The 11,255-nt window shown below is 42.1% G+C and overlaps 2 long non-coding RNA genes across 2 annotated transcripts; one reads left to right on the forward strand and one right to left on the reverse strand.

Annotated features, from left to right (window-relative positions):
• Nucleotides 1-2,588: 2,588 nt before the first annotated feature.
• LOC138680954 (uncharacterized) lies at nucleotides 2,589-4,356 on the reverse strand. Its single transcript, XR_011321854.1, has 3 exons — nucleotides 4,330-4,356; nucleotides 2,974-3,049; nucleotides 2,589-2,685 (listed from the first exon to the last, which is right to left on the reverse strand). It is a non-coding gene; the product is annotated as an uncharacterized lncRNA (long non-coding RNA).
• Nucleotides 4,357-8,529: 4,173 nt separating this feature from the next.
• On the forward strand, nucleotides 8,530-10,708 carry LOC138680955 (uncharacterized). Its single transcript, XR_011321855.1, has 3 exons — nucleotides 8,530-8,973; nucleotides 10,247-10,322; nucleotides 10,609-10,708. It is a non-coding gene; the product is annotated as an uncharacterized lncRNA (long non-coding RNA).
• The last annotated feature ends 547 nt before the right edge of the window (nucleotides 10,709-11,255 follow it).

The following is an 11,255-nucleotide window of genomic DNA, read 5'->3' on the forward strand; positions in this document are numbered from 1 at the left end:
AGTTTAACGCTTGTAACCAGGGTAAACATCGGGTAACTAAGCGCGGTCCTGCGCTTAGTTACCCGATGTTTACCCTGGTTACAAGCGAACGCATCGCTGGATCGCATCGCTAGATCGCTAGATCGGTGTCACACACACCGATCTAGCGATGACAGCGGGAGATCCAGCGATGAAAGAAAGTTCTAAACGATCTGCTACGACATACGATTCTCAGCAGGATCCCTGATCGCTGCTGCGTGTCAGACACAGCGATATCGTAACGATATCGCTGGAACGTCACGAATCGTACCGTCGTAGCGATCGAAATGTTATAGTGTGACAGTACCCTAAGTCATATTACAGACTGTTAAGACAGTATAGTGACAAAAATAATCAGTCCTACTATATGTATATCATGCAGTATAATATTAGGAGACAAAAAAAAAAAAGCTTAACCCCTTAACCCCCAAGGATGGTTTGCACGTTAATGACCGGACCAATTTTTACAATTCTGACCACTGTCACTTTATGAGGTTGTAACTCTGGAACGCTTGCATGGATCCTGGTGATTCTGACACTGTTTTCTCATGACATATTGTACTTCATGCAAGTGGTAAAATTTCCTCGACATTACTTGTGTTTATTTGTGAAAAGAACGGAAATTTGGCAAACATTTTGTAATTTTCCATCTTTGAATTTTCATGCCTTTGTGCGAGATATGTCACACAAGATACTTAATAAGTAACATTTCCCACATGTCTACTTTACATCAGCACAATTGTGGAACCAAAATTTTTTTTGTTAGGGAGTTATAAGGGTTAAAAGTTGACCAGCAATTTCTCATTTTTACACCATTTTTTTATGGACCACATCACATTTGAAGTCACTTTGAGGGGTCTATATGATAGAAGATACCAAAGTGTGACACCATTCTAAAAACTGCACCCATCGAGGTGCTCAAAACCACATTCAAGAAGTTTATTATTCCTTCAGGTGCTTCACAGGAATTTTTTGGAATGTTTAAAAAAATGAACATTTAACTTTTTTTCCACAAAAAAATTATTTCAGATTCAATTTGTTTTATTTTACCAAGTGTAACAGGAGAAATTGAACCCCAAAATTTGTCCTCAGTACGCAGATACCCCATATGTGAGGGGGGACCACTGTTTGGGCACATGGCAGAGCTCGGAAGTGAAGGAGCGCCGTTTGACTTTCCAATTCAAAATTGGCTGGATTTGAGATAGGACTCCATGTTGCATTTGGAGAGCGCCTAATGTACCTAAAGAGTAAAAACCCCCCACAAGTGACTCCATATTGGAAACTAGACCCCCCAAGAAACTTATCTAGATGTGTTGTGAGAACTTTGAACCCCCAAGTGTTTCACTACAGTTTATAACGAAGAGCCATGAAACTAAAAAATCTATTTTTCCCACAAAAATGATTTTTAGCCCCCGAATTTTTATTTTCCCAAGGGTAACAAGAGAAATTTGACCCCAAAAGTTGTTATCCAATTTGTCTTGAATATGCTGGTACCCCATATGTTGGGGTAAACCCCTGTTTGTACGTATGGGAGAGATTGGAAGGGAAGGAGCACTGTTTTACTTTTTCAACGCAGAATTGGCTGGAATTGAGGTCTGACGCCATGTCGCGTTTGGAGAGCCCCTGATGTGCCTGAACAGTGGAAACCCCCAATTCTAACTCCAACCCTAACCTGAACACACCCCTAACCCTAATGCCAAACGTAACCATAACCGTAACCACACCACCCACCCGAACATGCCCCAACCCTTATCCCAACCCTAACCACACCCCTAACCCCAACACACCTTTAACCCCAACACACCTCTAACCATAATCCCAGCCCTAACCACACCCCTAACTCCAAAACACCCCTAACCCTAATCCCAACCATAATGCTAACCATACCCTAACCATGACACACCCCTAACGCTAATCCCAACCGTAAATATAATCCAAACCCTAACTCTAATTTTAGCACCAACCCTAACCCTAACTGTAGCCCCAACCCTAACTTTAGTCCTAACCCTAACTCTAATGGGAAAATAGAAATAAATACTTTTATTAATTTTATTATTTTTCCCTAACTAAGGCGGTGATAAAGGAGGGTTTGATTTACTATTTATATTGGGTTTTTATAGCATGGTTTTATATTTGGCAGCTGTCCCACACAAAAGATGATTTTTATTGCAAAAAATAGTTTTTGCATCACCACATTTTGAGAGCTATAATTTTTCCATATTTTTGTCCACAGAGTCATGTGAGGTCTTGTTTTTTGCGAGACAAGTTGACGATTTTATTGGTACCATTTTCGGGCTCGTAACTTTTTTTATCACTTTTTATTCCGATTTTTGTGAAGCAGAATGAACAAAAGCCAGCAATTCATGAACAACTTTTGGGGGAGGGGGCATTTATACCCTTCCGCGATTGGAAAAATTGATAAGGTAGACAAGGAAAATGGTGTGCACTCAGGTCAGGGACAAGGAGGTGCTGGTAAACTGACCGTGAGGTCAAGTCAATCATTCAAAAAAGATTACCGCACACTCAAGACTGGTAAGATGCAAAAGGTGTATGCCAATTTTATTGAAGAAAACAAAACAAAAAAGAAGTGGTTGCCACATTCATATTCATTTGAAATAGACAAAAAACCCGACGTTTCGACCCTCCCGGGTCTTACTCATGGGGTTACTGAAAAGCAAAGAAACTGTATAAGACAATGTTTTACATAGGGCAACATTATAGAAAGAAAAAAAGGGGGGGGGGAGAAAATTACAAGAGGAGAACAAAACAAGAAAACAAAACAGTACATGCAATAATAAAACACCAATAAGAGAACGAGAAGAACTATTATGTACGAAGCAACCTAGAAGGCGAGGTAGTATGGTCAGGAACAACAAAAGGTTCTAGTAACAGGGTACAATAATAAACAAGGTATAATAATAGAGAAGCATGATAATGAACTGTACAGTGTATTACCTCAAGTCCTTTGACATAGATGCATAATAGTGGCAGTGGTAGGGGGTGTACGACCGATCCCTTGTTAAGGCACAACCTGTCATAGTGGCAAGATGACATAATAATTAAATAGGAATGAAGAGTAGGGAATGTCGATCGAGCCTAACGGAGGAGGGTGGGATCCAGACACGTGTATCCAGTGTGGCATATATTAGAGAGTAGTGTCAGGTTATAGAGATAGGAGAGGAATAATAATGCTATGGGGGCCCAAAAGGGCAGATAGGAGATAATGGAGTTAGTCCAGCCATAGAACTGATAGGTGTAGGGTACTGGGATAAAGTACCATAAAGGGGAACCACAAGAGCATTTGAAACTAGCAACACACGGGACAGAGTAAACTTATGCTGTACCTTATAATAAAGCCAGTCTGGGCAGAAGTTTCCCGGGAGCACAGAATCTGGGTGGTGAGGGCTGTTAGACACCTAGTGGGTCTGTAAAAATAGGTACAGGTACGAGGGGTCAGAGGATGATATCAGGAAAAAAGTGGCCGTAAATGGCCAGAGAAGAGGCGGCATATGTATACCTGAAAAGGGTCCCTGGGAGGATTAGCGGCGCATCCCGCGCCTTGCTGCGATGTCCTGGGGGGAGACCTGGAAAGTGAGAGTGGCTGGGGCTGCTGCCCTCAAATAGCGCCGGACAGGAAGTACCAGACTGGAAGTGACATCAGAGCCATGCCTCCGCACTGAGCTCTGTGTGAGAGTATGGGCGAGAAGTTGCCCTTGAGTGGGAGTGGCTAAGCGCTTCTGAGTGTGTAAGGGGAAGGGGGTGGATATGAGAGCATTGTCCTGGTAATGGATGCTAGCAATGTAATTAACCTGTAATGAATTGCAGGGCTCGCTGTAGGAAGATGGAAGTTGGTAAAGGGAGGGGGGCAAAAAAGACTAGTTATATGTTGCGGCAGAAAACAAATAGTAGCTGAGATGGATATGAGGGGATAAAAAAATAAATAATAAATAAGCAAGGAGGAAAAAAAAAAAAAAAATCCTGAAAAAAACATGAAAACATGGGTGAAGATAGCAAGGTAAACATAAAAACCAATAAAAAATAACAACAATTGGGGCAAAGATGAATGAAAATAAATACCAAAAAATGGAAAAAGGAAAATAAGTAAATGAGCCAAAATAGAAGAATAAAAATTGAAATGAAAAGGAAAAAATAAGAATAAATATAAAAAAACAAAAAATAATAAATAATAAAATAAAAATAATAAAGGATAAATAGGAAAAATGCTCAAAAAAAGAAAAAAGAAAACAATATAAATGAAGATCAAAAATTGATGAAAATCAAAAATCTAGAACTATGCGCTAGATAACTCACCTACTGGATGGTGGACTCAACGTGTCTGGAAGGTAAAGAATTAGAGAATTAGCATAGTGTTATAGTAACCAATCAATTTCTCTGTTGAGGCCTTTGGGACTTAGGGTCTCTAGTTTGTGGATCCAATAAGTCTCTCTCATTTTGAGCTGTCTAATGTGGTTACCACCTCTCCTGGGTCTAGGGACCTACTCGATGATCTGGTATTTAAGCTGCGCCACCGTGTGTCGACATTTGATAAAATGATCAGGGATCGGTAACCAAGTTTTGCTGCAGCGAATGGTCGATTTGTGGCTTGCTATACGATCTTTTATGTGCTGGGTGGTCTCTCCTACGTACATGAGTCCACATGGGCACTTTATAACGTAAACAACAAAGTTAGAGTTGCACGTATAGTAGCCACGGATCGGGAAGGTGTTACCTGTCCTGGGGTGTGTTATGCTGTCCGACTTGATGACATTAGAACAGGAGGCGCAGTTGACACAAGGAAATGTCCCTAAACGATGTGGAGCTAGTACAGTCTGGTTAGTTGTAGGGCGTAGGCTGCCTACGTCTGCCCGAACCAGTTTATCCTTAATACTGGGGGCTCTCCTATTACACATAAGAGGTGGTGAGGAAAAGCTGGTGATGTTGGGGTAGGCCTTACCCAGGAGAGGCCAATGCTTGTTAATAACTCTCTCGATTTTGGGCATAAACGGGTGAAATGTGTGGACAAATGGAACCCTGTTCTCATTGGTATTGACTAGAGGTGGTGGTGGAGGTTGTAGAATCCGGGCTTTTTCTTGGTCAAGTAGACGTTGCAGGTAATTTCTCTCCCTAAACTTTTGGGACATGTTTTCTAGGCGTGTGGGGAGTATTTCTGGGTCAGAGACAATCCTAGCCACCCTGGTGAATTGTGAGCGGGGAAGGCTACTACGTGTTGCCTTTGGATGGCTACTAGAGAAGTGTAGAAGACTATTGCAGTCTGTAGGCTTGCAAAAGAGATCAGTAGATAGACGGCCCTGATCATCCTTTCGGACAAGGGTGTCCAGAAAGGAGATTTGGTTGGAGTCATGGTGCATAGTGAACTGAAGCTCAGGGTAGATGGAATTGAGGGTCTGATGGAATGCCCGTAATGTATCGGTGGACCCTGTCCAGATGAAGAAGATATCATCTATGTAGCGTAAATAGCAGTTAGCGTGTTCCTTATATCTGGCATCAGTGTAGATAAAACTCTCCTCAAATGAATTCATGTACGCATTAGCGTACGCTGGTGCGACGTTCGAGCCCATCGCGGTCCCCTGGCATTGTACGTAATAGGTATCCTCATAGAGGAAGTAGTTCTCGCAAAGAACCAATCTCAATAAGTCTATGCATAGATTTATATAGGAGGTGGATTTACCAGAGTTCTCTAGTAGTGATCTGGATGCCGCAATGCCTTTCTCATGGCTGATGGATGTGTAGAGACTATTTACGTCCATAGTCACAAGGAGACTATCTGGAGGTATGTTGCCATGTTGTCTTAACACTCTGAGGAAATGGCCCGTGTCTAATATAAAGGACTTGTTACTTTTGATGAGTGGGGTCAGGATTTTCTCCAGGAAGACTGATAAGGGTGATAATATAGAGTCGGTGGATGCCACTATGGGGCGACCGGGGGGATTTGTTAGGGACTTATGGATTTTCGGTAGTATATAGAAGTCTGGGGTGGTTGGATGGGGGTTGGAGAGGAATTTGGCTGTTTGCTGGTCAATGGTACCACTATCAATATAGGTTTTGATGACAAGTTCGATTTTTTTCCGTATTTCAAAAGTAGGGTCCCTTGGGATAATCCTCTAAGTATTAGTATCTGATAGTTGGCGTAACACCTCAGTGGAATATAGTGTACGATCCAGAATAACGATCGCCCCACCCTTATCCGCCGGTTTAATGACAATGGTTTTGTTGTTGTGCAGAGAAGTAAGTGCCTGTTTTTCGGATGGTGTTAGGTTTGCACGAGTAGGGAAGAGACTTAGACGGTGTTGGTGAGAGAGATCTTTGATATCCTTATCAACAAATGAAATAAACGTTTCAACAGCATGAAAGGTCTGGGGTGGGTTGAAGGAACTAGAGTCTCTGCAAATTTCTATAGATGGAGCGATTCTACAGGCAACAATCCTTGGCGCCGGCTGTATCAACGCAAAACGGGCTCATTCAGTACAGAGAGCGACTCATCAACAGGCTCAAACAGATCCCATTTTTTATCGAAAGGCCGCAGGGGAGGTTACCAGCGTACAGACCAACAAGGAGATCGAGGAAAAATGACAACCCGGTCACAGGTAAGACACCTAACCTAGTCATTAACATTTCAGGCTATATGCTCTCCCCTGCGGAACTCGACGTACTGCAAAAAGGACTGTCGTTTTGTCCCACTCCGATCTGGGATAGCTTCCAGCTGGAGAGGGACCTGCAGAGACTTTATCGTCTGGTGAGACTGAAGACTCACTTTGGGACAATGACGGGAAAATCCGAGAACAGAGTGTCTCCTAACGGGGACGTCTCTGTTGCGGAGATCCCTCTGACATCACTAGGTTTAAGGAACCCTAGTTCCCTCAACCCACCCCAGACCTTTCATGCTGTTGAAACGTTTATTTCATTTGTTGGTAAGGATATCAAAGCTCTCTCTCACCAACACCGTCTAGGTCTCTTCCCTACTCGTGCAAAGCTAACACCATCCGAAAAACAGGCACTTACTTCTCTGCACAACAACAAAACCATTGTCATTAAACCGGCGGATAAGGGTGGGGCGATCGTTATTCTGGATCGTACACTATATTCCACTGAGGTGTTACGCCAACTATCAGATACTAATACTTAGAGGATTATCCCAAGGGACCCTACTTTTGAAATACGGAAAAAAATCGAACTTGTCATCAAAACCTATATTGATAGTGGTACCATTGACCAGCAAACAGCCAAATTCCTCTCCAACCCCCATCCAACCACCCCGGTCTTCTATATACTACCGAAAATCCATAAGTCCCTAACAAATCCCCCCGGTCGCCCCATAGTGGCATCCACCGACTCTATATTATCACCCTTATCAGTCTTCCTGGAGAAAATCCTGACCCCACTCATCAAAAGTAACAAGTCCTTTATATTAGACACGGGCCATTTCCTCAGAGTGTTAAGACAACATGGCAACATACCTCCAGATAGTCTCCTTGTGACTATGGACGTAAATAGTCTCTACACTTCCATCAGCCATGAGAAAGGCATTGCGGCATCCAGATCACTACTAGAGAACTCTGGTAAATCCACCTCCTATATAAATCTATGCATAGACTTATTGAGATTGGTTCTTTGCGAGAACTACTTCCTCTATGAGGATACCTATTACGTACAATGCCAGGGGACCGCGATGGGCTCGAACGTCGCACCGGCATACGCTAATGCGTACATGAATTCATTTGAGGAGAGTTTCATCTACACTGATGCCAGATATAAGGAACACGCTAACTGCTATTTACGCTACATAGATGATATCTTCTTCATCTGGACAGGGTCCACCGATACATTACGGGCATTCCATCAGACCCTCAATTCCATCTACCCTGAGCTTCAGTTCACTATGCACCATGACTCCAACCAAATCTCCTTTCTGGACACCCTTGTCCGAAAGGATGATCAGGGCCATCTATCTACTGATCTCTTTTGCAAGCCTACAGACTGCAATAGTCTTCTACACTTCTCTAGTAGCCATCCAAAGGCAACACGTAGTAGCCTTCCCCGCTCACAATTCACCAGGGTGGCTAGGATTGTCTCTGACCCAGAAATACTCCCCACACGCCTAGAAAACATGTCCCAAAAGTTTAGGGAGAGAAATTACCTGCAACGTCTACTTGACCAAGAAAAAGCCCGGATTCTACAACCTCCACCACCACCTCTAGTCAATACCAATGAGAACAGGGTTCCATTTGTCCACACATTTCACCCGTTTATGCCCAAAATCGAGAGAGTTATTAACAAGCATTGGCCTCTCCTGGGTAAGGCCTACCCCAACATCACCAGCTTTTCCTCACCACCTCTTATGTGTAATAGGAGAGCCCCCAGTATTAAGGATAAACTGGTTCGGGCAGACGTAGGCAGCCTACGCCCTACAACTAACCAGACTGTACTAGCTCCACATCGTTTAGGGACATTTCCTTGTCTCAACTGCGCCTCCTGTTCTAATGTCATCAAGTCGGACAGCATAACACACCCCAGGACAGGTAAGACCTTCCCGATCCGTGGCTACTACACGTGCAACTCTAACTTTGTTGTTTACGTTATAAAGTGCCCATGTGGACTCATGTACGTAGGAGAGACCACCCAGCACATAAAAGATCGTATAGCAAGCCACAAATCGACCATTCGCTGCAGCAAAACTTGGTTACCGATCCCTGATCATTTTATCAAATGTCGACACACGGTGGCGCAGCTTAAATACCAGGTCATCGAGCAGGTCCCTAGACCCAGGAGAGGTGGTAACCACATTAGACAGCTCAAAATGAGAGAGACTTATTGGATCCACAAACTAGAGACCCTAAGTCCCAAAGGCCTCAACAGAGAAATTGATTGGTTACTATAACACTATGCTAATTCTCTAATTCTTTACCTTCCAGACACGTTGAGTCCACCATCCAGTAGGTGAGTTATCTAGCGCATAGTTCTAGATTTTTGATTTTCATCAATTTTTGATCTTCATTTATATTGTTTTCTTTTTTCTTTTTTTGAGCATTTTTCCTATTTATCCTTTATTATTTTTATTTTATTATTTATTATTTTTTGTTTTTTTATATTTATTCTTATTTTTTCCTTTTCATTTCAACTTTTATTCTTCTATTTTGCTCATTTACTTATTTTCCTTTTTCCATTTTTTGGTATTTATTTTCATTCATCTTTGCCCCAATTGTTGTTATTTTTTATTGGTTTTTATGTTTACCTTGCTATCTTCACCCATGTTTTCATGTTTTTTTCAGGATTTTTTTTTTTTTTTTTCCTCCTTGCTTATTTATTATTTATTTTTTTATCCCCTCATATCCATCTCAGCTACTATTTGTTTTCTGCCGCAACATATAACTAGTCTTTTTTGCCCCCCTCCCTTTACCAACTTCCATCTTCCTACAGCGAGCCCTGCAATTCATTACAGGTTAATTACATTGCTAGCATCCATTACCAGGACAATGCTCTCATATCCACCCCCTTCCCCTTACACACTCAGAAGCGCTTAGCCACTCCCACTCAAGGGCAACTTCTCGCCCATACTCTCACACAGTGCGGAGGCGTGGCTCTGATGTTACTTCCAGTCCGGTACTTCCTGTCCGGCGCTATTTGAGGGCGGCAGCCCCAGCCACTCTCACTTTCCAGGTCTCCCCCCAGGACATCGCAGCAAGGCGCGGGATGCGCCGCTAATCCTCCCAGGGACCCTTTTCAGGTATACATATGCCGCCTCTTCTCTGGCCATTTACGGCCACTTTTTTCCTGATATCATCCTCTGACCCCTCGTACCTGTACCTATTTTTACAGACCCACTAGGTGTCTAACAGCCCTCACCACCCAGATTCTGTGCTCCCGGGAAACTTCTGCCCGGACTGGCTTTATTATAAGGTACAGCATAAGTTTACTCTGTCCCGTGTGTTGCTAGTTTCAAATGCTCTTGTGGTTCCCCTTTATGGTACTTTATCCCAGTACCCTACACCTATCAGTTCTATGGCTGGACTAACTCCATTATCTCCTATCTGCCCTTTTGTGCCCCCATAGCATTATTATTCCTCTCCTATCTCTATAACCTGACACTACTCTCTAATATATGCCACACTGGATACACGTGTCTGGATCCCACCCTCCTCCGTTAGGCTCGATCGACATTCCCTACTCTTCATTCCTATTTAATTATTATGTCATCTTGCCACTATGACAGGTTGTGCCTTAACAAGGGATCGGTCGTACACCCCCTACCACTGCCACTATTATGCATCTATGTCAAAGGACTTGAGGTAATACACTGTACAGTTCATTACCATGCTTCTCTATTATTATACCTTGTTTATTATTGTACCCTGTTACTAGAACCTTTTGTTGTTCCTGACCATACTACCTCGCCTTATAGGTTGCTTCGTACATAATAGTTCTTCTCGTTCTCTTATTGGTGTTTTATTATTGCATGTACTGTTTTGTTTTCTTGTTTTGTTCTCCTCTTGTAATTTTCTCCCCCCCCTTTTTTTCTTTCTATAATGTTGCCCTATGTAAAACATTGTCTTATACAGTTTCTTTGCTTTTCAGTAACCCCATGAGTAAGACCCGGGAGGGTCGAAACGTCGGGTTTTTTGTCTATTTCAAATGAATATGAATGTGGCAACCACTTCTTTTTTGTTTTGTTTTCTTCAATAAAATTGGCATACACCTTTTGCATCTTACCAGTCTTGAGTGTGCGGTAATCTTTTTTGAATGGTTGGAAAAATTGATAAAGCAGTTTTATTCCTCGGTCATTACGATTACAGTGATATCTCATTTATATCTTTTTATGTTTAGCCGCTTTTATACAATAAAAACTATTTTTTATGAAAAATTATTATTTTTGCATCACTTTATTCTGTGGGCTATAACTTTTTTATTTTTTGCTGATAATGCTGTCTGGTGGCTTGTTTTTGGCGGGACAAGATGATGTTTTCAGCGGTACCATGCTTATTTATATCTGTCTTTTTGATCTCGTGTTATTCCACTTTTTGTTTGGCGGTATTATGATAAAGCCTTGTTTTTGCCTCGTTTTTTTTTATGGTGTTCACTAAAGTGGTTAACTAGTGGGACAGTTTCATAGGTCGGATTGTTACGGACATGGCGATAATAAATATGTGTACTTTTATTGTTTTTTATTTACATAAATAAATGTATTTATTGGAACAATATATATTTTTTTCTTTATTTAGGAA

Source organism: Ranitomeya imitator, chromosome 5 (genome assembly GCF_032444005.1).
Source record: "Ranitomeya imitator isolate aRanImi1 chromosome 5, aRanImi1.pri, whole genome shotgun sequence".
Classification (NCBI taxonomy): domain Eukaryota; kingdom Metazoa; phylum Chordata; class Amphibia; order Anura; family Dendrobatidae; genus Ranitomeya; species Ranitomeya imitator.